General features: G+C 42.9%; 1 protein-coding gene and 1 long non-coding RNA gene across 30 annotated transcripts in view; both read left to right on the top strand.

The window, feature by feature from the left end:
• Positions 1–26,494, top strand: part of GAB1 (GRB2 associated binding protein 1) — a 131,346-nt gene that overhangs the window by 38,764 nt on the left and 66,088 nt on the right. For 4 of the 28 annotated variants that reach the window (XM_084972813.1, XM_084972806.1, XM_084972810.1 and 1 more), the window contains exon 1: positions 8,525–8,608. The exons of 19 other annotated variants lie outside the window; for them this stretch is intronic. The gene's annotated coding sequence lies outside the window, so the exon portion shown is untranslated. Of the gene's footprint in view, positions 1–8,524; positions 8,669–11,578; positions 11,690–26,494 lie in introns of those variants that run through there. 5 more of the 28 variants (XM_084972815.1, XM_084972799.1, XM_084972817.1 and 2 more) reach the window with 3 other exon arrangements.
• On the top strand, positions 8,525–12,939 carry LOC146400937 (uncharacterized). Of its 2 annotated transcripts, none has more exons than XR_014812895.1 (2): positions 8,525–9,999; positions 10,313–12,939. It is a non-coding gene; the product is annotated as an uncharacterized LOC146400937 (long non-coding RNA). The 2 variants fall into 2 exon arrangements; XR_014812894.1 differs by having other exon boundaries at positions 8,525–10,215.

The following is a 26,494-nucleotide window of genomic DNA, read 5'->3' as shown; positions in this document are numbered from 1 at the left end:
CTGGGCTGGCTCTTGCCTTCCTCACAGCTGGCAGGGAGTCAGTCAGCCCTTACATGCAGTCATGTGCGCAAAGCACTAGGATATGTTTTGGGTTTGCGCTTTTTTTTTTTTTTTTTTTTTTTTTGTCTTTTGTCTTTTGTCTTTTCAGGGCTATACCCATGGCATATGGAGATTCCCAGGCTAGCTGTCAAATCGGAGCTACAGCCACTGGCCTGTGCCACAGCCACAGCAACAACAGATCCGAGCCACGTCTGCCACCTATACCACAGCTCAGGTAAATGCCAGATCCTTAACCCACTCAGTGAGGCCAGAAATCGAACCTGCAACCTCATGGTTCCTAGTCAGATTGTTTTCCACTGCACCACAACAGGAACTCCTGGTTTGCTTTTTAATTGCTGAGATTCCTGTAAGAATAAAACATTTTAAGAGGCCACCTTTTTTATGGGTGAGAAAAAAGACAATATTGACTTATTCTTCTGGGAACATTTTTGTTTTCCAAAGCGCGGGGTATCCGGTTTTCTAGGATTTTCTAGATTAAGAGCCTAACATCTTGCCTCCACTCGGATGCCCAGGAACCCATCCACCTTGCTAGTCGTGTGACCATCAAGGGGAGCGTTACCCAGGGGAGAGTTATCCGGCTGTTGCTGCCTAGACAGAAATGTCGGTGGACCAGAATGTGGTTAAACACACCAGACCTGTGACGTCACCTGCCTCTTAAGGGAGGGCTTGCCCTGACTGCAAGCACCAGGATATCAGGAAGGATCCGTATCTTAGCTAAGTGGATAGACCAGAAGCTGTTTCACAGCTTTTCTTGCTTTTCATGTGCTACGGAGAAAAGACTAAAACCCATCTGGAACGCGCTATTGTGGGAATCTTGTACTTTAGATTCATCAGCAGAGTATGTTTGGGTTTTCAAAACTTGGCTGGGTTGACTTTACCCTGAGTATCACATTTCTTTCCTTTTGACTATTGCTGATCTTTAGTTGACGAAGAAAGCAGAACTCATACTTTTGTTCAGTGCCGTGGCTGTTCCGAGGTTCCTGTGAGCCTCATCCTCCCCATGACACTGTTTCAGAAGGGCCGCCATAGCCTAGCCGTCCTGGCTTTGGTGAACATCGGTCTTGGTTTATTTATACTCTCCATAGTGTCTTGGTTTGAAAGCAAAACTGTATGGTTTCCCTGGGCACACCCAGAGTATCTTGGAAAGCAGGTCATTGCTCTGACCTCTGAGCCTTTCTTACTCACCTTTGCCTACAGAGAGACTCCAGAGTGACTGGCGGGACCAGAACACCCAACAGTCCTTGGAGTACTGTTAGTTTTCCTGGAGGCACATTTGATGCTATTCATGGCTGAGGAACAACTTACATCATTTTGGTAGATTGAAAACACCTCTTCTTACTGGAACGGCGCTTTTCTAGCAGAACTGATCTGTTAAAAAAAACCTTGAAGACGCCTTAGGAACATTTGCTGATTAAGAGAAGTTTTAATCCCTAATGGGTCTTATAAAGAATCCGTGGGGAGTTCCCGTCGTGGCGCAGTGGTTAACGAATCCGACTAGGAACCATGAGGTTGCGGGTTCGGTCCCTGCCCTTGCTCAGTGGGTTAACGATCCGGCGTTGCCGTGAGCTGTGGTGTAGGTTGCAGACGCGGCTCGGATCCCGCGTTGCTGTGGCTCTGGCGTAGGCCGGTGGCTACAGCTCCGATTCAACCCCTAGCCTGGGAACCTCCATATGCCGTGGGAGCGGCCCAAGAAATAGCAACAACAACAACAACAAAAAAGACAAAAGACAAAAAAAAAAAAAAAAGAATCCGTGGGCTGCGCAGGCTTTATCAGTCACATTGTGCTGTACCCAGTGCATTGACCGCTGTCGATTTTTGTCTCTCCTTCACTAGATGTTAGCACCTGGAAGGCATTTATCATTCTGTGCTATGGATGAGAGAAACAGGGGGATAAGAGAATAAAGCAAGTCATTTTTTAAAAAAGCAAGCCCTGTTGCTTTCTGCTTCTCTTTTAGGCGTTTAAGCACCCGGGCTGCCTGTCTAGGCATACGAAAGATAGTAAATATTTTAAGAAGTGGCCTTCCCACAATTTTCTGAATGTGACAAATCACTTAGTCTCCCAAGTCTGTGACTCAACCACCTCAGCACAACTGATGGTGCCAGGCCTGGACGGTTCTTGGTTGCAAGGCTACTTGCACAGGGTAGGATGTTTAGTTAGCCGCATCTTTGGTCTCTACTCACTGCCAGTAGGTAGCTCATGTACTTCCAGCTGACAACCAGAAATGTCTGCCGACATTGCCAAACGTTTGGGAGGCACAGCAGAACCAACCCCCCTCACCCCTATTCTCCCCCCCCCCCACTGCTGCCAAGAACCACTGCCTTATGGGAGCTCACATCTGGGATAAATGCAGACCAGAGGAACCAGCAAATAATAGAAATCTGGATTTGAAAGGGAGCTCGGAAATCATCCAGCACGTTGTTTCCCCTGGTGGTCCCCCTGCCCCACCTCCACGCCAACACACCCTCCATTTTATACATGGAGAACCTGTGAGCCGGGGCAGTCAGTGCATACAGAAAAGGGAAAAGGCAGGTGTTTAAGGTAATACTGATTTTGGACTATAGGCTTATTTGGTTGAAGATTGTTTACAGATCACGAAAGTATGTCTACTTTCAGGTGACTCAGTAAGGAAACATAAGCTTATAGGAATCGGTAAGGAAGGAATAAGAATTTGTATTACAGAAAAATTAAAGGCTAGCACCACCAGAAAAAAAGAGAACTTAAGATATATGTTGAATTTTTTGAGATCAAAAAAGGAACAGAGCAAACTCACTAGACTATGATTGGATTTCTAGTGCAGCTCTGTGGAGTTGTGTGGGCTTCATATTAGACTACACACACACACACACACACACACACACACACACGAGAGTATTTAAAGTAACAATAATTGGACTTTTTTCGAAAAATGACTTGCCTTTTAGATCTAGATAATTGAGATAATGGCCTCCCTGAGACATTTCTACTGTAGGTTAAGTTCCGTTTTATAAGGGCATTTTGTATCTTACTCAGACTTCTCACAGAAAGGCAAGAACACCCAATTAAATATTAGCCGCTTGTGGTTATTTTAAGACTCATCTCAATAACCCAGAGTATTCGGTTCTCACACTTTGTACCTTTTGATTACAAACAGCTTTAAACAGGTTTATGTTGTACTTCATCAAAAATTATAGAGGATTGGCCAACTGAGACGCTTTGGGACTGAAATGAGGCAATTCAGAGTTTCTCATGCGTGTAAGCTGCCTTTTGTTTGGGTCCCTATCATTCTTCGTCTGTCTTTTTCAAGTTTCTGCTGGGAGGACTGTCCTGAGTGAGGACAGGAGAGGAACCGGCAGGCTCCTGAGCCCTGGGGTCCGCACAAGCCCTCCCATTTGAGGTAGGGTGAGATGCAACGGACAGGTTTTTGTCTGAACTTTCGGCTGAGAGTATTATATTTAGATTCCATCTGATTGTTCTTTCTTGGGGTTTTTTGCCTGGTTGGGTTTAAGCATAATTCACGTCTGAACTTAACACAACAGACATATTTCTGAAAAACTGTGGCTAAATCCATTGTTAACAAATCAGAAAGCATCAGGAGAGCTTAATGAAATTTATCCTGATGTTCTGGTCACCTGTTTCCTTTAATAGATGTAGTGGTCAGGGCCCTGCTCTGATTTCTCTCTTTATATACGCTGGATTTTTTTTTTTTTTTTTTAAATCTTAGGCCCAGCACCTCGATTCTTAATGAGAGAACTTTCAACTATGTATGTTGGGTAATTTGCTGAAAATTCATCACTGAAAACCTGCCCTTCTGCTTTTAGCATTTGAAATCCTTTGGCAGGGAGGCGTTTTTTCTCCAAACTGATCTTTTGAAGGGCCCCAAAAGGACCCCTGAAGTCCTTTCTGAACTTTTGGATCATTACAGTATTATGCCGATTTATCTAAAATGTGGATTCTGACTTGGATAACTGCAGACTCCTGGCAGCCATGAGCATGTCTGATGTCTTGGCACAGTTTTGGGGTGGAAGGGGACTTTCCCACTTCTTTATGCAATCCACAAGCAGCACATGTGGCAGTTTGATGCTGTTTCTTCTGTTGTACTGAAATGCTTAGCTTTTCATACCGGTCCTGCTTCTCCATGAAAACAGCCTCTGTGTATGTCTGTATATATTTAAATGAAATGAAAAAGAAAAGTGAGACCCAAGAAATGCCTTCAGTTTGCAAGGGTGATTATTTTTAGACCATGTTCATATGCGCCAAAAGATCTCTTTTAAGTCAGGTGACTGGAACTTGGAACAGAGCTTCCCATAGAAACAATAGTGAACTATGTGTGCTGCTGAAGTTTCCAGACCAGCTCTCAAAGCTTAGTTAACCCATCCTATGCTAACATGCTTTGCAGCTGTGTAACATATCAAAACATGGTTTAGACTAGACATAGAGAACAGATTTGTGGTTGCCAAGGGGAAAGGGAGGATGGGGGAGAGACAGATTGGAGGTGGGGGTTAGCAGATGCAAAGTATTACATACAGAATGGATAAACAACAGGGTCCTACTGTATAGCACAGGGAACTATCTTTAATATCCTGTAATAAACCATAATGAAAAGGAATATGAAAAAGAGTATATATATGTATAACTGTATCACTGTGCTGTACAGCAGAAATTAACACCACATTGTAAATCAACTATACTTCAGTAAGATAAAAAAAAAAAAAAAACACGATTTAATGATATCTAACCTGCAGCCTGTGTCAGTGCAAGACATAAAAAGTGAAAAAAGTGGAGCTCCTGTTGTGGCGCAGTGGAAATACATCCCACTAGGAACCATGAGGTTGCAGGTTCGATCCCTGGCCTCGCTTAGTGGGTTAAGGATCCAGCGTTGCCGTGAGCTATGGTGTAGGTCACAGATGTGGCTCAGATCTGGCGCTGCTGTGGCTGTGACGTCGGCTGTCAGCTGCAGCTCCAATTCGACCCCTAGCCTCGGAACCTTCATATGCTGCAGGTGCGGCTCTAAAAAAAAAAAAAAAAAAAAGTTTACTGTATAAGGATACGTTTTATTTCTCTTAAAAGATGGTTTTTGAGGGAAAGTAGTTCCAAAGAAACTGGGGGTGCTGGGGGAGCCCCAGACAGACCTGAAGCCCTTCTACAGGGCAGTGTGGGCATCAGACCAGTCAGTCAACCTCTTGAGCCTCAGTTTGTTCATGTCATGAAGTCATTGTGAGGATCAGAGCAGGAAGTACACATGAAGGCGATTTGTAAACTGTAAAGTTCTATACAAAGATACAGCGTAAGTTCTGGTTCCTTCCATCATTATGAAAATCCTGTGACCTGGCTTTTCTTTTTCTTGACACATGTGTATTAGTAGCCACACTCCTTATGCTGCACAATGAATAAGATCCCATTTAGCTCACAGACACAATAAATTCATGTTATTTTGACTCATTTGGGAGATAATAACATTTGTTTTTTTGAGACAGTTGACTGGAACTCCCCAAGTAATCTCTCCCTCCCCTCCTCTCACTTTTCTAGCCTCCAAATGTCTCCTGTTCTTTCCTTGTCTGAGTGTCTCTCTCTTAATCACCTTCTCAAGTTTCAGGTTACATACCAGGGCTCACACTCCAGGCTGGCCTCCCAGTGTCTCTGGCCTCTCTGTGACCCATGCCTCTGGCCTCAGACCAGCTCTGCCCCGCTGACCAGCTCTGCTGAGGGGCCGCTTCTGCCCAAAGCCTCTCTGGACACCAAACGGGCAGCCTGTCTGAAGGGACCCCAGCCTAGCAACAGTAGTTTTGATGTGACAGGTCTGGCCCTAGGCCCTGGTGCTCACAGTAAAACTCAAATTGCCATGGGCCTAATCCCCAACACAGGAGCTTTTTTATTAAAGAAAAAAAAATTATTATGAGTGATATAGTGTTCCGTCAATTTCTGCTATACAGCAAAGTAACCTGTTTTCTGGTGGAAGAGGCATTAGGAAAGGAAGTGGGGACTCAGTGGCAGAGCAAACCTTTCCCATTACCCACCTTGTCTTTGGGGCAGGTAGGGGCTGGACTATGTATGCATGTAAGATTCACAGTAACCCACCAAAGAGACACACTGAGAGGAGCTTATTAAAATATTATTTTGTGTGTCAAAGTTGTAAACTTCAGGTCTAAACAGCAAAATAATGTTTAATACTAGAAACAGCCAGGGAGGTCAGGAAGTACAGTTTATTCCTTTTGGAGCAGAGACACCTTGAGCTTGAGAGGTTAACTGATTTGCAAGTGTCTTGTGCCTTTGAATCTTGAGTCCTTTCATAGGATGTCTTTGAGGCATTGCGTCTGGGTCTCCAAACCTCCTCTGTGTAAGGTTGGCACTGATTTGCAAGGTGTGTGCTGAGATCCTAGGGTCTGCAGACGTCTACAAAGACCAGAAATGAAGCAAGGGGTAGCCTCCTCTACCTTGTTTGTTTGTTTGTGTTTTGCTGCACCTGCAACATGTAGAGGTTCCCAGGCCAGGGATCAAACCTGTACCACAGCAGCAACCCCAGCCCCTGAAGTGACAATGCTGGATCCCTAACCCACTGTGCCACAAGGGAACTCCTCCTCTACACGTTCTGATCTTCTTCTCCCACTGTAAAGAAAATTAGTAATATTTCTTAAGCAAGGCAATTCGTAGGAGCTATAGAAACAAGAAAGATGACACAGTTTCTTCTCTTTTAAAGCTTATAATACTATATTATCTCACACCGTTAGAGGGAACCAATTCTGGGCCATGCAGCATCCACAGAATTGGATATTAGTGTTTCTTCTAGTGATTCTAGTTAAGATTTAGAAAAGATCATTTCATTCTTGGGCCTTAGTTTCCTTATCCATGAAATGAGGAGATTGAAATCTGAAGCCTTCATATCTGTACATTGTGTGAGTCACCAGCTTCTAATTTTTTATTTTAATCAAGCTTTTGATTCCTTTTATTCTCTTGATTCCTTTTATTTTTATTTTGGGAAATTCTTAGCTAATTTGTAGGTGCTAATTGATTTATATGCTGACATATGAGAGGCAACTTAGCAATTTATAGAATCATAGGCTGGAAAGTGTCAGGAAATGTAGGAGAGTCCATTTCTTTGATTTTTAAGGCAGAATAGATCTCAAACCTATATAAAATCATTTGAATTTTAAAGACCTCATTTGTTAAATAGAATATACCTGCTTTTGAATATTCAAAGGCTTAGAGAATGATTATCATAAAGAGCTTGTGACTTTACCAAGGGGTTTGACTATAGAATTCTTTTCCATAGTGAGCTCCTCCAGTGCATTTAAAATGTCATATGATTTACAGAGGCTTTGTTTATGTGCATCAGAAATGCCCAGGTCTGTATATTTATAATTCATAGGCCTCCACAACAATGAGAGTAAGTGCACACAAAATATACTTTCTATTACCTAATTGGAATTTTCTATGGTTTATTTTAAGAGAGTTTTTTGGCTGTTGTGTTGGAATTTTACTGACCTTTCTTCCCTCTCTGCTCCTCCCAGTTGTCCGGGCAGCATTTATTTGTGAAATGATTAGTTAAAACATGGGAGTTCTTCCATGGCTGTTGGATGTGTCGCCCAGCTAGGGAATGAATGTGACTGAGGTGGGAGATGCTTTTTGGAGTGGCAGGAACAGGGACTGAAGACAAAAAGATGGATTTAGGTTGACATGCCTGCACTGCCCCTCGACTAGCATGATGCAAGCTACTTAACCCCTCAGACTCTGTTTTTCATCTGTAAAATGGGAATTAGAATAATATTGCTGAGATCACAGCACAGAAGGAGAGCATTTACCTTTTCTGCAGCAGCACTCAGTGAAAGGTAGCCCTCTGCCTTTCCCCTCTAACCCATGGAGCAGCCAGAAAGCAGGAACAAAACTGGAGCCCGTGGAGTAGCCTGGTCTGAGGTTAAGGCACCAAGGACTGTGACAACGAGCAGGACTCAGCATGGAGTAGCCGGTGTCCTGGTTAAGCCCTTGGCCTCTAGAGCCAGAGAGCCTGTGTTCAGCACTACTAGCTCTGTGACTGTGGAAAAGTCACTCATCAATCAGTGCCTCGCTTTCCAGGTCTGTAAACCAAGGCTAGTCGTGCTGACACCCTTGGGTGGTTGGCGATTCCCGGTGTTCACCGGCGTGCAGTGTGCAGAACAGTCCCTGGCAGGTAACATGTCTGTGTTCACTCTGGTCTGTTACAAGGACAATCCTTTTCTTTGGTCCTTGGAGTGTGATGCACACTTTAAAACCATTACATGAAATGACTATAGGCTTTACAGAGAGAACCGATGTTTTCCATGGAGGAGGCTGTTATTTGTGAACAGGGCTTGGCCAGAATCTTTAACAGGGGATAGATTTGCTCTTGAAGTCTGCCCTGGTCTTTTCATCTCTCTCCCTGCCTGTCCACTCTGTACAGCTTTTGTTATTAATGTGGAGCAGTTGAAGTCACTGACTTGGGTGCAGGCCAGGCTGGCGTTTCTGCGCACATATATTACTTTCCTAGACTGGTCCTGAACAGGATGCTGGAAATCAGAGGTACGGGGAAGCTGTCCTTCTAGGCAGCCAGCATGAAAGGTGTGTTCACTGTCTTCCTTGTATCGATGCTGATGGATCAGAGTCTTACCTGATATCTTAGTAAGGTTTTTTCTCTTACCCCACAACCTTTCTCTCTTCTTTTAGCTGTCATTTTACTTGTTCTCTGGTTAGACAGACAAACGCTGATTTGTCATACATCTTCCTCCATTGTTGTTGTATTGTGAAAATTTTCTCTTAAATTAACTAAAAGTATTTATTGAAGGCAGGTAAAATTTCTCAGTAAAGCTGTGTATTTCTGTAGGGGTGGGTGTGTGTGTGTGTGTACACAAATAGATGTGAGATTTGAGGACTATTCACTCCATATTGTCTTTTTTTTCCCCCCCTCTGTAATTAAAATAACCCTGTAGGGAAATGATTCGTTGAAATAGCAAGTGAAAGTGTGTTCCTCTCAGGAATAGTGTCGCTTGAGAACACACTTATTTTCTGCTCTCCCTTTGTATTTGGGGCTTGGGAAACTATGTTTTTGTTGTTTTGGAAAAGCGATGGAATTTTATCAGACATTTTCCTGAAACTCCCTACCTTCACCTTTTCCTGAAACGTTTCTTTCAAAATCCTGTTTTCCTCTGTTAAGAGGTTCCATCATTTAAAAAGTACAGGCTCTTGCTTGGTTTCGGCTTTTTTGATTGTCTCTTGGCTTTTTATAAAAGAAGAGACTGTTTGAGAAACAGCCCTTGAAGGATCATATGACCATTAATGTGAAACTTGGGGCAGTGATTTGCTAGCTGGAGCCCTTCTGATTTTTTTTTTTTTTTCAATATCTGCAAACAAATGTGTGTCCTCGGACCCTGTCAGGCACTGTGGCTGGGGGTGGGAGATAGGTTCTCCAGTTTTTAGATTTTATTCTGACCTCTGTTCCTTAATTGGGGTGCGGGGTTCTGTGTTTTTATTGTGACCCACACAATTTAACAGTTGTTTTCTGCTCTTTTAAAATTACATTTAAAAGCATAATTGTGAGTTCAATTCCAGGAAATATCTTTCCTCCATAATGATGTCACAGGTGTTTGAGTGCTACATACACTCCCTGCTCCATTTTTAATGTCAATTTAGTCGAGATAAAACACAGGTAATAGCTGTGGGTGTCATGAATCTGGACCCTCTCCCCAGTGACTCCGTGTCTCCATATGTTATGGGGGTCCTCTGATCATTCTGAAATGTGCACTGTCAGAGCACTGAAACTTGGGGTTTAATATGAGAGTTTCTGAGATTTTTATATATGGTTTGGACAGAAAATAGCTTGCACAAACCACATTCTGCATCCTCTTACAAAATATAGCAGAAAGAGAAAGCTGCGCTTTTTAGTGTCATGGTATTCTTTATAGAGTCTAGCTCTAATTTATTTATTTATTTGGGCACCCCCAAAGCATATGCAGGTTCCCGGGCCAAGGATCAAACCCGGTCACAGCAGTGACAATGCCAGATCCTTAATGCACTGTGCTGCAAGAGAACGCCAATAGTCTAACTCTTTAAAAAATACAAATGCTGAGAGTGAAAATACATGTAATTTTACCACTCAGAGGAAAAACTGCTATTAAAATATTAAGGTATTTACTTCCAGACTAATTTTCTGTGCTTGTTCATATGGATATGTAGTTACTTTTTTTTTTTTTTTTTTTTTTTTTTTTTTTTTTTTTTTTTTTTTTGGTCTTTTTGCTATTTCTTGGGCCGCTCCCGCGGCATATGGAGATTCCCAGGCTAGGGGTCGAATCGGAGCTGTAGCCACTGGCCTACGCCAGAGCCACAGCAACGCAGGATCCGAGTGTCTGCAACCTACACCACAGCTCACGGCAACGCCGGATCTTTAACCCACTGAGCAAGGGCAGGGACCGAACCCGCAACCTCATGGTTCCTAGTCGGATTTGTTAACCACTGCGCCACGACAGGAACTCCTGTAGTTACTTCTTTACAAGAATGTTTATAAATCCTTTTGAAACCTACTCTTTTAAAAACATGATAATATATGTGAGGACGTTCTTCACATCCCAGAAATATCCTTTGAAAATATGATTTCAAATAGCTGCACAGTTTGGCTTTCATTGTAGTTTGTCTCTGGAAATACTTATTAAAGATACACCGAAGAAAAGAGTATATTTTGAGGGTAAGGTCTTCCTTCCTAATTTAAAAAATAATTGGTTTTAAAAAGTAATTGAGGAGTTCCCTGGTGGCGTAGTGGCTAAGGATCCAACATTGTCACTGCTGTGGCTTGGGAACATCTTGATCCCTGCCCTGGGAACTCCTGTGTGCCGTGAGCATGACCAACAATAAAACAATTAAAAAGTAAATGAGAACACATTAATTTTGTGCTTTCCTCAAGAAAAACATTTATTCTTTGCTACATGTCTGTAATAAACCATTTTCTTCAACTATGTAATTCTTGGTATAGCAACAACCAATTATAGTCATTAATTTTTAATTAGCCATTCATAGCTATTTAAACAAGTGAAGTTTTCAAAAATGAACTTCTCCTATTAAAAAAGTCCAATTTTGAAGCAGTTCTTCCTTTTAAACGTCAGACAAGTTTAAAACTTTTGGTCATATGTGTGACTGGGTCACCCTGCTGTACAGTAGAAAATTAACAAAGCACTGTAAACCAGCTATAATGGAAAAACATAAAAATCATTAAAAAAATAAAATTTTTTTGCAGCTGCCATGATCAGTTGGTGCCATCGGCTGTGCTGTGATTTGGGGGTGAACTTGACCTTCCTTGAGCCTCCAAGCTGTACAGGACAGGAAAGGCTGTGCGTTCAGGGAAACAGAGCCAGATGGTCCCCATGATGAGTGCCCAGCCCCCAGCAGAGACGGATGCTACACCTGACAGCCTAGCATCTAGAACAAATGTTGGTAGCCTGGCTCACCCTTTCCTGGAGAGAAAAAGAAGCCCTTCCCCTCTGCTGGCATATTTTGAGAGTGTTTTGCAGGCTCTGTTCAGCCTGGTCTAGCAGGTGTCCAGGCAGTTAACTTCTAACAGGCAGTGAAGGAGGAGGTGGTGGCAAAGCTGGGGCCTAGTTGGCAGCTCAAGCAGTCCACATTCTGGCATTCCCAGAGTCTTTCAAAGGAATCTGGGTAAGTCATTTAACCTTGTGTCATTTTAGCATACTTGGCTTTTAGAGGGGAGCAGTAATGAAACCAAATGGAGCTGTCCATCAGAGGATCTTAGTGGCGCTTTTCAGTTTGAAAATTAAAGCCTGCAACTCACAGAGCTGTCGCTAAAAATCACTCTTGAATTGACTGCTGTGGCTTGTCCCTGACATGAGGGAGAGCTGACATGGGCAAAAGAAGGTGTTGGGGAGTTCTGTGTCCCTGAGTTCGCACATCTGTGCAGCTCCTTGGGAAGGAGTAGTGTGACTTTGGGCATGTTTCTTCATCTCTCCGAACCTCACCTGTAAAAAATGATGAGAATAAGAATTGCCTTCAAGATAAGTGAGTGCTTGTATCTTATAAGCGCATGCACAGAGTAAGCTTTCACTCAGTATTAGTTCCCATGATGATGATAGATTCGAGCCGAGTCACCTGACACTGTGCGGTTCTTGATTGATCAATGATCATTCAGTAGCCCCCACACAGAGTCCTTTCCCCTTCTGAATACAGCCTCCTCATGCACCGAACTAAATTTGAAAATGCCAAGCCTTATAATGAGCACCCCCCCTCCCCTGTTCAGTAACTTAAGAGGTTTGGGGGGGCTTTTTTCTTCTCTTCTTGTCTCAGAACAGTCCAGATGGTCCATACTGGCCCAGGACTGGGAGGCCACCGCAACAAATGAATTCTTCCATCTTGTTTCTTGGCCGTCCCGTGGGCGTTGCCCTCATCTTCCAGTCAAAGGTGACTCACCACGACCTCTTTTCAGCCAAGAGAAGGGACCCGATCTAGATGTTGTTCTGATGATTTTCATTCACATCCCAGAGTCACACGACCGCAGCCAGCTGTGAGGGAGGCTGGCAGGTGTCATTTTTAGCAAAAGCCAGATACCCTGCGAAGGCTTCTGTTCCAGTAGAATGGGAGCTGGCCAACGGGGGTCTGAGCATCAAGTCAGCCAGCTACCTGTCATTGTAGATAAAAGTGTATAGGCTTGGGGTTACCGAAGGGGATGGCCGAGGGGCAAGGGGAGGAAAATGGGGAGTTTGGGATCAACACATCCACCCGACTGTATATAAAATGGGTCAACAACAAGGCCCTCATGTACAGCACGGGGAACTAAACTCAATGTCTTGTAATAACCTATGATGGAAAATAATCTGAAAAAGAATATGCACATATATGCAATTTGCTGTACACTTTTGTAAGTTAACCATACCTCAATAAAAAAAAAATAAAAATTTCAAAACAAATTGCATAGAAACACAGCCACACCCATTCCTTAATGAATTGTCTGTGAGTGCTTTCACATGGAAGTGCAAGAGGTGAGGGATTGTGACAGAGACCTTGTTGCTCGCAAAGCCTGAAGTATTGACTACCTGGTGCTTTATGGAAGTTCACCGACCTCTGCTATAAGAAGAGGGGGGATGACTGTTAGGGGAGCAGCTGGTCGTCTCTGGTGAGCAGGGGAGTCCCTGCCTTGGAAATTCAGAGGTAGGGGTTGGTTCTTACGAAGACTAGTGACCCGTGGGAGAGGATGTTGGTGTGCAGGTGGTTGTTGAAAAGGAAGGGTCGTTAGAAAGATGGAAGGAGCCAGACCTGAAGTAGCCTGGTGGAGGCGAAGGGGCGGGAGGGTGGGGCATGAATGTGGGGCATCATAACTTGAGGCCCCCTCTCCCGTTCCGGCAGCCCACCCCTCTGTCTCAAACAGGATGCTCGCTGCATTCCTCCTGCCACTACCGTGGGTCAGTCTTCTTTTCCCACTGCTTTCTCACTGGTCTCCCTGCACAGACCCTCGGCCCCAGACCATCCAAGGTAACCTCCTCTCAATGTGCCTCCTACGTGACTCCCCTTTAAGGGACTGCCAGTGGATCCCATCATCTCCTCAATAAAGGCCCAGCTCCTTGGTTTGTCACTCCAGTTCTTCCCACTCTTTGGCCCTAATCTTGATTTCCTGTCCTTTTTCCTTCACAGCCTTAGACACACTCTGGTCTCCAGCCTCACAGAAACCCATCGTGCTTGCTCTGCATTTGGCCATCTCCATGTATCTCCTGTGGTCTCCTTAGCCTCACTCTGTTGAAGGGGCTCTGGACACCTAGGCTGGTTCAGGGTAGACACATTCACAGCTGGATACACTGGGCTGCCACCTCCTGTTCAGGGGCCTCCCACATTTAGATTTCCCTTTCCAGGAGTTCCTGTCGTGGCTTAGCAGTTACGAACCCAAACTAGCATCCATGAGGACGTGGGTTCGATCCCTGTCCTCACTCAGTGGGTTAAGGCTCCCGCATTGCCATGAGCTGTGGTGTAGGTCACAGACAGGCTCAGATCTGGTGTTGTTGTAGCTGTGGTGTTGGCCGGCAGCTGCAGCTCCAATTGGACCCCTAGCTTGGGAACCTCCACATGCTGTGGGTATGGCCCTAAAAAGACAGAAAGACAAAAGAAATTTTTTAAAAAAGATTTCCCTTTCCAGCTAGGCCCTTTCTCCCAGCCCAAGGGTAAGCTCTCCCTCCTTGAAAGTTTATAGTGCTCCATTGTTCTCTTATGACACTTGCTGCTTTCTGGGTGGGGTTAGAGTTATCCAATTTTTTTTTTAATTTGAGGCATACTTGATTTACAGTGTTGTGTTAATTTCTGCTGTAACACAGAGTGATTCAGTTATTCATGTACATGCACTCTTTTTTATATTCTTTTCCATTTTGATTTATCTCGGGCTATACAGTAGGACCTTGTTGTTTATCTGTTTTGAATGTAATAGTTTGCATCTGCTAACCCCAAACTCCCAGCCCATCCCTCCCCCACCCTGTTTCTAGTCTCCCAGAGGCTGTGAGGTCTCTGAGGCAGGGCCCAGATCTGCTGGAGCCCTGCATCATCGCCTTCACCTGGTAGATCTTGGCCAGTGGCACCGTGATGCTCTGTACAAATTAATGCGTCTTGCAAAAAATGGAACTGACTTACCTAGAGGAGTTTTGGTGCAAGTGAAAATAGGGCTCTAATAATTATGCTGAAAACGAATGCCGCTTAAGATCTTCAAAACCTAAGAGCAATTTTTAGCGAGTTTTTAGAGAACAAACACTGCATTGTAAAAGTATTTTCTTAAGACCTGAGGCAGCGTTTGAATTCATTTATGGTTGGAAATTTTAAACAGCTGCTTGGAATCCAGGACTGAACCAAAAACCTGACTGCCCGTGTGTAAGGGTTAAGGGGGAGCATGGAGGCAGAAGCCCCCAGTGCAGGAGAAGAGCCACCTGCAGAAAAGCCACTTGGTCCACGCCTGGCGAGGGATTGGAGCCTTTTTCTAACCAGTACTGCCAGAGTCATACGTTACGACACAGAAGAACCAACTAAAATTACTCCCATTATACTCACAGAAGATAGCATTTTCACAGCTTCATCTTTCCACAGTGGCTTATCAAATGTCAGAAGAGCTTTGTTTTTGTAGAAATGATGTATTACCCTAGGGAGTGCCAACTCCTGCTTCCTCCATCTTTTTAACGAAACCTAAGATGAGGGGACCCATCTGAATCAGGAAATTCGTGCTTATGGTGGCAAAGAACCCATGCCGTCCACTCATCCATGTCCTGTTAATTAAAACCTAGTGAGGTCGATGATGATGGTGGGAAGCAGATGGATAAGCATGAATTTTAAATGCATATTCAGACCTTCTGAAAGGATTGGAAGGAAAGATGCTCCCTAGACAGTACGGCTTCACCTGAGTTCAAAAGCTGATGCTTGGAGCCCACCTCCAAACAGGGCTTACAGCCCCCTCTGACGGAAGGAGGTCAGAACGAAGGGAAGGGGTTTCTTTAACTGCACTCTGCAGTATTAAATAATTAAACAATTTATCCTGGAGTTTTTACTCGTTAGGATAAAAAAAAAAAAAAAGCCATTACCATCATGTGAAAGTTACTTCTCTCTTTCCATCTCCTAACTCTTCCTGTATTACTGCTCTGTGTCCAGTGCCTGGCACAGGGCTCAACAAACGATAAAAGTGTGCAACACATATTTGTTAAAGGAATAAATACATGGACTCTGGTACTTAGCTTTAAGAGCCTTCTGGGAGTTCCCTTGTGGTGCGGTGGGCTGAGTATCTGGCATTGTTATTGCAGCAGCTTCAGTCACTGCTGTGGCAAGGGTTCGATTCCAAACTTGAGGGGAAGGGGAACTTCCTTGTGCTGCAGGCACAGCCAAAAAAAAAAAAAAAAAGAGAGAGAGCTTTCTGGAAGATTAAAGGGATTCCTCAGCAAAATGATTTGTTTTGGGGGTGAAATGTAAAGACAAAAGAAGCTTATCTTTCCCATCCGCCTCCTGCCTTCACCTCGCCTACCTGCTTCAGTACCTAGGGCCCTGGCACCTCCCCTGGTTTTAGTTTAAAAAGTTTGGGAGGAGTGAAGGTGAGTTACTGAAAGAAAAGCCCCAGTGTTGAGTAAGGGTTTCGTGGGCCCTTTCATAAGAAGGGGCTAAACAGCCAAAATGAGTTTATTTTGAATTAATCCCGTGTCTTACAGCACTGAATGGAGGTACAGATCTAGGCTTTGTGTGTTACACAACAGAATTTTGGAAAGGAAGTAAAAAGTTTCAACCACTAGCCTCTTTCAGCTCGCTCTGCTGTCTCATTCCTTTGAAGCATTGGGGGGTTTCTACAAAGTAGATCTTCAACAAACAGTAGGTTAACAGGATTTGTGAGCAAACCAGATATGATTTGTATCCCTTAATTTTGAGCTCATAATATTTCTGCTCAGGTCTGTAAGAGATTACACAGGAGAAAAATCTCTGTCAGAGTGAGATAATTTGCAAAGTGATTCATAGTGGACCCTGCAGTGTAGCAGGTAGGCGTTTGGATTTTCCGTCCTACATACCTGCAGTTGAGTGATCTTGGTACCGCCTTTCACTACCGTTTGTCCTTGGGGAAAAGTCCCTTTGTCCTCCAAGTCTGTGTTTCTTCATCGGGAAAATGGGAATAGTAACAGTACTTTCCTCACAAGTTCATTAATGAGGAAATTCAAGGAAGGCTCTCAAAACAGGGCTACCTACAGTGCTTGTACCAATTGTGATAAAGCCAATGCTGTTGGAACAAGAGACGCCGCCCCCTTGCCCAATACTGTGAATTAAAGAAGATACACCTTTATTTAGCGGATCCAGACTTGCATGGCAAGGCAGTCACGCCCTCTGCAGAAATCCAGGGACCTAGGTTCCTTCTAGCTTGTTATTTCATCCTCCCCACAATGCAGGGTCCACCTGGGTGGTCAGAGCAAGGTCATGGGCACTTCTGAGTCCAAACTTGAGGGGAAGGGGAAGTATGGAGGCACCATACCCAGCATCTCCAGGCTCAGAGCCAGAAAAGAAACACCTCTACACTCACTTTCTGCTGGGGAGAATTCAGTCACCTGGCCACATCTGGCTGCCAGAGAGGCTGGAATTTCTAGCTGGACGGTATGTTCCCTCGTTATAAGGTGTTCACAGTGGACGGATGGAAGAACGGACTTGGGGGAGCAGAGTTTAATAAATTCCACCATTATTTAGTTACTAAGATATAACATTGCAAGTGAGGGTTTCAGTAGCCTTGCTTTAGGGGAAGAGGGATGATGGAGCTATAGCAGCACAGAATCTGTGTCTCCTCTAAGAGGTTAGTTGTTTTTTGAGGGAGGAGGGCCTTTAAGTGTCAAACCACAGATCCAGGTAAGCCTTGAGGGAGAGTGGGAAGGGTGGGTAGAAGGTTGTAGAAGGGGTGGGAATGTGATAAACGGAGTGAAGGCCACTGACAAGAAAGGCCAGCTTTGTAAATTAAACTTAACCCCTTATCTGACCCAGCGAGGACAAAGTACAGTGGCTTCTAGAGAAACTTTTTCTAGGAGCAAGGAAGTTATTTCAAAGCACCGAAAAAGAAGGCAGAGAAGAGGAGACTTGCATAAAGAAGACTTATTCATCTTGATTTTTCTCTTTCAAAGATACACTTTGTACTATGTGGAGGGCAAAATTACATTAATATTCATTGAGATCATCTCTGAATTGTCACTATTGCCAAAGAAAACAGAAAGGTGAGATACATGAGTTTCTGCATTTAAAAGAAAGTACTTTCGGTAAAAACAAAACAAAACAAAACAAAAACCTAGCATGTAAGCAAACTTTCCTCAACAGAAATGTCCAGATTCTTATTCACAGCCAAGCTGGGGGTAAAGATCTAGCTTTAAATGCTTATAAAGATGATCTCCAAGTTATGTTATTCTTGTGCTTTTAGCAATTGCTAAGAAATAATTTGAAGGAATGAAATTATGTCTGGAGTCTGTCCATAGTATTTTTTAAAATCTCCTACAATTTTAGACTTGGCAAGTAACTTAGGCTGGGCTCTTTTGTATGCAAGTAATGCTCATATGTGAGCAGGCATCAGGTTTTGTTTTTGCAAGTAACCCTTTGCCTAACTGCTGAAAATACCTGCAGCTATTTTAAACAGATGAACCAAAGTGGATAGGAAAGAACGTAGCAGTTAGTCTGTCTTTTAAAATTTTTCCTCCATAAAAATGACAAAACAAATAACAACATATACCCAGAACCGAATTTCGTGTCAGTGTGTTTACCTCTAAAGAAGTAAGTTTCCCTCAGGAATTTAGGTGGGATTTTGTAGCTTGATCTGTTTGACCTGTGAGAGTCAAAAACCAAAAAGTACGAAAACTCCTACTTTCTGCATGTGTTTATCAAAATGCTGCACTGTTTTTAAAATGAAAATTAAGTTGTGAAATATATAGAGCCTACAAAAACTTTCATTTCAGATATTCTAAAATCTTAAGAGGCCGATAAGTGGTACAGCACCTTCCTTTTTTAGGTGGGTAGGGCCTTGGCCTGAGGTCCCAGAAGAACTGCATTTGTTGAAGTTTAGATTCTTAGATTTCCAAATTCGTCAGGGGTCTTGGGCTAGTAGTTAACTAGTTACTTCTCTTTAGTTTCTGACATTGAAAATAATGAATATTTTCAAAATTCAACAATCAGTATGAGGGACTTTGAAAAAGAAGGCATTGCTTCAATATTTAGATGCTGTTGTTAGGCATCATGGAGCAGATTACAATAGTAGTTTTGTCCAACAGATTAAGGAGGAATATTCAGAGTTTTCTGCTTGTAAAGTACTGGGTTGCTGAAGCTCACTTAGAGTTCTGTGTTTTTTAATCTCCATTGGTGATAACACGACCTGGCCCATATTTGTAAGCTGTACATCCTTGTGTGTGTTCATAAGCCTCTTGTGAGTCTTTGTTTCTGATATTTGCTTTTTTTTTTTTTTTGAGAATATTTGTAAATTCTTTATAAATTCAAAAGAAAGACAAGGCAAGGTAAATGTATAAAAAAATGATGAGAGCCCATCTATCCAAAGGTGTTCCTGGAGGCCATTATTTTGGTTAATTTCCCATTGTCCAGGCTCGGGTCTGTGGGCTTTGTGATTCAGATAATAGATCTCAAGAGCATAACAATAACAGATTCCTCATTCAGAATCAGATTTATATTCACCAAGCTTAGAACTGTGTGAAAAAAATTTTTAATTATTTAAGAAATTGTAAAACTAAAATAAAAATGCATCTGTCTACGTCTCTCTCCATAGCTGTATACTACAGTTCATATGTACCAGAGCCCATATGTTGACAAGACTGAAATATTTTCTTCGTTTAGGCAAATCTATAGTGAGTAGCCAGACTATAACCAAAACACTTCTAAGGAAGCACAGAATCTGATAAGAAAACATAGATAATATGGGAAAATGTCCTTCAACCATAAGGGAGCTTAAGAGCTCATCCTCATGATGGAACTATAATAATATTTATATTGAGATTCACCCTAACCTAGACAGTGCTTGGGTACATTCTGTACACTTCATTCTTCAACTCTTCTACTCTCATTTTTTTTTAATGATTTTAATTTTTTCCATTATGGCTGGTTTACCGTGTTCTATCAGTTTTCTACTGTGCAACAAAGTGACACTCAGTCACACATAGATATATACATTCTTTTTCTCACATTATCCTGTACCTTTTTTTAATTGAAGCATAGTAGCTGTACAGTAGAGAAGTTACAGGTATGTAATATAGTGATTCACAGTTTTTAAAGGGTCTTCTCCATTGATAGTTATAAAATATTGACTGTATTCCTTGTGTTGCGCAGTATACCCTTAGAGCTTGTTTTATGCTTAATCGTGTGTGCCTTTTAATCCCTCACCCCTGTATTGCCTCTCGCCACTGGTAACCGCTGCTCTGTTCTGAGTCTGCTTCTTTTGTGTTATATTCACTAGTTTGTTGTATTTTTTAGGTTCTACATATAAGAGATATCATGGAGTATTTGTTTTTCTCTGACTTTTTTAAGGTTAAGTAGTATTGCTGTGTGTGTGTGTGTGTGTGTGTGAATCACATCTTCTTTATCCATTCTTCTGTTGATGGACACCTGCACTGCTTCCAAGATGTTTGCATTTTCTTGACTGTTTCATTGACAAGCCATGATTGGTAGCTCTTGGGCATTCATGGACTATGGATTATAAACCACCTCTCTGGAATCTTTCACCTTTACTTCTGTCTGAATTTGTCTAAATGAAAAGTAGTAGAGGGGCTCATATGAATTAATTAAATCATAGCCTAGGGGTCAGCAAACTAAAGCCTGTGGGTCTGATTTATGTCTAAGAAGGCTCTTTACCTTTTTAAAAGTTTGTAAAATAAAATAAAAATAAAAGGAAGACTATGAGGCAGAGACCATGTGTGGCTTGCAGTGCCTGAATGTGTACGATCCAGCCCTTTACAAAAATGTTTCCTGCTCCCTGTCATAGACAGATAATATAATGTTAAATAGTTAACGTTCAGATACTGGAGCCAGGGAGAACTGGTTCAAATGTTGGCTCTCCACTTCTGGTATGACCTTGAGCAAGTTACTTAATTTCTCTGTGACTCCTTTTCTCATTTATAAATGTGGCTAATTACAGTGCCTACCTCACAGAGATGAGAACTGTGTTAATGTATAAAGTGCTTAGAACAAGACCTGGTACTGAGTGAGTACTCAACAGATGTTAATGAAAATTAGTACTATTGTGGGAAAAATCTTTAAAAAGTCATCTAAACTAGTCTTTGCTTTCAACTGGTGAATGTCCAAATTGTCAAAGACCATTACCTATTTTTTGTGTCAAAACAGAAGGCCCATTTTCTTTCTAATAATGCCTGCTTTACTGTAAAAAGAAGTCAAGACAGACCCATACTCAGACATTAAAAAACAAACAAACAAACAAAAACCTTGAAAGCTTAAAAGGACATGATAAAGACACCTGCTTTTTAGGTTTAGAAAAGAACATTAAATGTGACACTTTAAAACAAAGCAAGCACACATTCTTTGATGTACTTACGACAAGCATAAGAAGAAATACAGTGGAAATAAGAAAGATCGGAGAGAGGATAATGGTGAGAGATAAAGAAGAAACAAGATCATGAAAGGCAGTCAGCAGAAGAGGAGAAAGATTAGATCAAAGGGAGGCTGGTGGTTTCTGCAAATGTCCGGTATCTCTCCTTTCTGGGGAGTCCACTCTAATTATTCTGTGTGCCCAATTTAGTGCTCCCATTGAAGAAAGCTTGTCATCTTTTGTTTGATTATTTTCCTCCGCAGAAATAAATTTCCAGCATCAAGTCAAATAATGTTCACTGAACACACACTGTATATAAGTTCCCTCAAAACTGTCACAGGAGTTCCTGCTGTGGCACAGAGGGTTAAGGATCCAGGGTTGTCTCTAAGGTAGCTCAGGTCGCTGCTGAGGCGAGGGTTCAGTCCCTGGCCTGGAAACGCATATAGGCCGTGGGTGTGGCCATAAAAAAATACTTATCACAAATACACACACACACACACACACACAAAATCACCATATTTTGTATATTTATTTGTGAAGCCAAGTCATTTTACTAACTTTCACCACTTGCTTCATCATCATCATCATTAAAACACATCTGATGGATTTCTGAATACCTTTCTTCGTCTTCTCCAGTACCCCTTGAATCACTCTCAAGTAGGGGAAGAACAAACTTAAGTTACTTGCAGAATGTAGAACTTAAAGAAACGAACCAAAAAAATGAATGAAGTATAATTTACTCTTTCTCTTGGCTTCTGTTGCACTTGAGCCGTTTATTCTGTCTGTGGAGGTTGGGTCAGAGAGAGGAGTGTTCCGGGATTGGTATTTGATGATGTCAGGGAGCTGAAGTAACGGCCTGGCATGGAGATGACACAGGCAGCCGCGCATTGATTATTACCTCATCGTATTAGCTGATGGGGGCCTTTCAGAGGACCAGATTGCAGAGCTTTCAGGCCTGCAGCTCCTAGAATCTGATTGTGAGAGCTCGATAATTGTCACTGCCCAGTGGGACCACATTAAGAATAGCAGGACTGGAGTTTCCGTCGTGGCGCAGTGGTTAACGAATCCAACTAGGAACCATGAGGTGGCGGGTTTGATCTGTGGCCTTGCTCAGTGGGTTAAGGCTCTGGCGTTGCCATGAGCTGTGATGTAGGTCACAGACATGGCTCGGATCCCGCGTTGCTGTGGCTCTGGCGGAGGCCGGTGGCTGCAGCTCCAATTAGACCCCTAGCCTGGGAACCTCCATATGCCACGGGAAGCGGCCCTAGAAAAAGACAAAAAGACAGAAAAAAAAAAAAGACAAAAAAAAAAAAAAAAAGAATAGCAGGACTTAGGGCACTAAAATATGTTTTATGGGAGTGCCGCGACAGTTCCCCCCATCCTTTGGATTGTTCAGATAACGTTAGCATTTTTGGATCAACTTTAATTTTCCCTCAAACCAGATAGAGAATGAAAACCCTACTTCTTGACCCCTGTCTGTCTTCCTCCATGAGAATTCACATTTGCTGAGGTAGGCAGATTTTTGTTTTTTGCTTTATTTTTCATGACTGCATCCACGGCATATGGAAGCTCCTGGGCCAGAGACTGTATCCGAGCCACAGCTGTGGCAGTGCTGGATCCTTTAAGCCACTGCGCCAGGCCACAGACCAAACCCTCGCCTCCACAGCCACCCGAGCCACTGCCGTCGGATTCTTAACCCACGGCTCCACAGTGGAACTCCGAATTTTTGTTTCTTAAAGTACTCATGTTCCTCCAGCAACTAGAACAGTGCACACGGAGGTGCTTAATAAATATTTTTGGATGAGTGAATGAATGAGTAGATTAAATACAGTTTTTCATGATTTCCACTTAAATATCCTCCCCAGATGCATATAGGTTGCCAGTTGGTGACATTTTAAATGTGTTTGTGCTAAGAATATTTTAAGAATCCTTTAAATTTTGAATGAATTCTGTTTAACCCATGAGCAGTTGAGTATGCAAAAGGGAAATCGAACATGAAATCCATGTTTTCATGGTTTAATATTATTGTAACTTAAATGGTAAGCAGTACGATTGTTAGAGGCCCATGGCTCAGGCAGTTAAAAATGTTTGAGAGGGCCTTTTTTTTTTTTTTTTTTTTTTTTGGCCATGCATGTGAATACCAGGAGGACCAGGGATATAACCAGAGCCATAGGAGTGACTGTGCCAGGTCCTTAACCTGCTAAGCCACCAGGGAACTCCCAAGAGCGCCCCCCGCCCCCTTTTGGCTTCCCCATTGCATATAGAGTTCCTGAACCAGGGATCAGATCCCAGCAACAGCTGCGACCCAAGCCACAATTGTGGCAACACTGGATCCTCAACACACTGTGGCAGGCCAGAGGTCAAACCCATGTCCCAGCACCCACAAGATTCCACTGATCCTGTTACACTACAGCAGGAACCCCAAGAGAGGGCTTTTAAAATACAGTTGTCCCTTGGTGTATCCAAGGAGGACTAGTTCCAGGAAATCCCCCCCTCCCCGGGTACCAAAATCCATTAGACGCTCAAGTTCCTTCTATTAAATGACTTAGTGTACATCCTCCTGTATACTTTAAATCACCTCTAGATTACTTATGATACCTAATACAATGTAAATGCTGTGTAAGTAGTTGCTAGAATGGTAAATTGAAATTTTGCTTTTTGGAACTTTCTGGAATTTTTTTTTTTTTTCCCCAAATAACTTTGATCCAGGATTGGTTGAAACTATGGCTGTGCAACCTGTGGATATGAAGGGCAGCTATATTGTCGTTCCCATTATTCTAAGAGAATAGCATAGTAAATACTAATTTTTCAAACAGTGTTCTTTCACGTAGCAGTGTATCATAAAGTGTGATTAATTTCTATGCTATGCGGCCATGTTTTTACAAAAATTATTTTATTGAAGTATACAGTGTTGTGTTAGTTTGAGGTGTACAGCAAAGTGATTCAGTTATGACACATATACCAATTCTCTTTCAGATTCTTTTCCATTATAGGTTACTAAAAGATATTGAATATAGTTCCCTATGCTATAGGGTAGGTCCTTGGTTTATCTATTTTAGGTACAGTGGTAGATATCTGCTAATCCCAAATTCCTAATTTATCCCTTATCCCCCCCCTTCCCCTTTGGTAACCATGATTTGTTTTCTATGTCTGTGAGTCTATTTCTGTTTTGTAAATAAGTTCATTTGTATCATATTTTAGATTCCACATATGTGATATCATATTTGTTTTTCTCTGTCAACTTACTTCGCCTAGGATGATAATCCCTAGGTCCATCCATGTTGCTGCAAATGGGATGATTTCATTATTTTTATGGCTGAGTAATATTCCTATGTGTATCTTCTTTATCCATTCATCTGTCGAGGGGCATTTAGGTTGCTTCCATGTGTGGCTATTATAAATAGCACTGCTAAGAACATTGGGATGCATGAATCTTTTCTGCTGCCATCTGTAAACGGTGCCTTTCATATACCCTTTCTCCGGGTTTAGATGTAACAAAACAAGGAGGAAACCAAGAAGGAGGAAGGCACAGCCTACTGGGCATGGTGGACCCATCCTGGGACAGTAAGGCAGGGAATCACAGGAGGGAGACCCATGGACACCCATTCCTGGCGAAGCAGAAGGGTGGGGCAGGGAAAGAATCTAGCAGAGTGGACCCAGGAAAGGAGAGGATTGACAAAAGGGGAATTATCATGAGAGGCTTGGGTAAAGTTGAAGATCTAATTAAGGCAATTGGTGAGGTAGAAAACAGAATCCATCAGACCTCGACCCAAGGTGCATTCTCCATTGTGACCCTGACCCTGGACAAGCAGAGAAGCCAGTGCAGTGTGAGCCCCAACATGAGACTGTAGGAAACAACGCATCCATGGTCATGAGAGTGCAAATGCCCTTTACTGATTTTAAACTCTCAGACTCAACCTGTAGAGTAAAAACCAACAAACATAGAAAATTGAGGTGGTTATAGAACAGACTGCGAGTGTGATCAGCCTTGATAAGGTCAAAGCATGTATATAGCAGATGACACTTAGGCAGTGGAAGGGCGTGAGAGATTGAGATGGAGAAGATGAAAACTAACGGTTCCAAGAAAGTTACACTCTGTGCTGAGAAACTACAATAGCAGCTTAGTACGTCACTCAAAGTTCCTCTCATAGAGAGACTGGAACTGGTGGCCATCCCTTAGGAAGGAGGGAAGAAGCAGTGGAGGGATGTGAGCTGTCGAGGCTGGACCTCAATAGATATGTCTAAAAGGGACACGTCATGCGCAATAAGTATGGTATTTGGAAACAGGAGGTATCTATTAGTGTCCTGGTGAGAGACACCTCAGCTCAGAAGGTTCACCTGCAGGCTTTAATGAAGGGAGTACTTACGGTGCTGTGGGCTGGGCTTAGGTGAGGGTCCTTATACCCTTAGGGCTGGAGGGACAGAGGAGGAAATGGTAAAGGCTAATTTTAAAAACTGTGTGGGAATTCCCGTTGTGCCTCAGTGGGTTAAGAATCCAACTAGCATCCATGAGGATGCAGGTTCGATCCCTGGCTTCGCTCATTGGTTTAAGGATCTGGTGTTGCTGTGGCTGGCTGTGGCGAAAGCTGGCAACTTCAGCTCTGATTTGACCCTTAGCCTTGAAACGTCCATATGCTGCTCTAATAAGGAAGAAAAAAATTTTTTTTAAAATTGTGTGTACAAGACCAGTGAGCTTTGGAACAATGAGGAGCAACTACCTGGGGGCGCTGTACTCAGAAATGAGGCAGCCACCACTGGAAAGTGGGAGTTAAAGCCAGGAGAGAGAGGAAATTGCCCTCACACACACACACACACACCCACCTCTAAACACAGAGAAGGGCAAAGGATGGGTGGGGGTGAGGGCATTAAACCAAGAATAACCAGCCCAGCATAACCACTAAGAGAAGCCAAAACCAGAACATGCTTCTCTTGAGGGTGGAACTGGGGGTGAGGATGCCATGGTGGGGATTATTGTGTTGCCTGAGAAGCTCTTGTGCACCATTTGATATTTTAACCTCCTGCAGGTATGAACTTAATGGAATACTTTAATATATATGCTTTTACGAAAAAAAAAAAAAAAAAGGAATGGAGTTCCCGTCGTGGCACAGTGGTTAACGAATCCAACTAGGAACAATGAGGTTGCGGCTTCGGTCCCTGGCCTTGCTCAGTGGGTTAAGGATCTGGCATTGCTGTGAGCTGTGGTGTAAGTTGCAGACGTGGCTTGGATCCCTCGCTGCTATGGCTCTGGCGTAGGCTGGCGTCTACAGCTCCGATTAGACCTGTAGCCTGGGAACCTCCATATGCCGTAGGAGCAGCCCTAGAAAAGGCAAAAAAAAAAAAAAAAGATAAATAAATGCTTTTATTTGGCACCCGTTATTTCATCTCATGTGCTTAGGATCTTGGTGGACGGGAGAGCCTCTGTCTGCTCTTATGTTGCCTCTAGT

This window comes from Sus scrofa, chromosome 8 (genome assembly GCF_054392235.1).
Source record: "Sus scrofa isolate SSC_HxYL_T2T_F1_AM1 chromosome 8, Sscrofa_HxYL_maternal_Yorkshire_Landrace_v2.0, whole genome shotgun sequence".
NCBI classification, from domain to species: Eukaryota; Metazoa; Chordata; class Mammalia; order Artiodactyla; family Suidae; genus Sus; species Sus scrofa.
The sequence above is the reverse complement of the archived record's forward strand: the minus strand, read 5'-3'. Positions and strand labels throughout refer to the sequence as shown.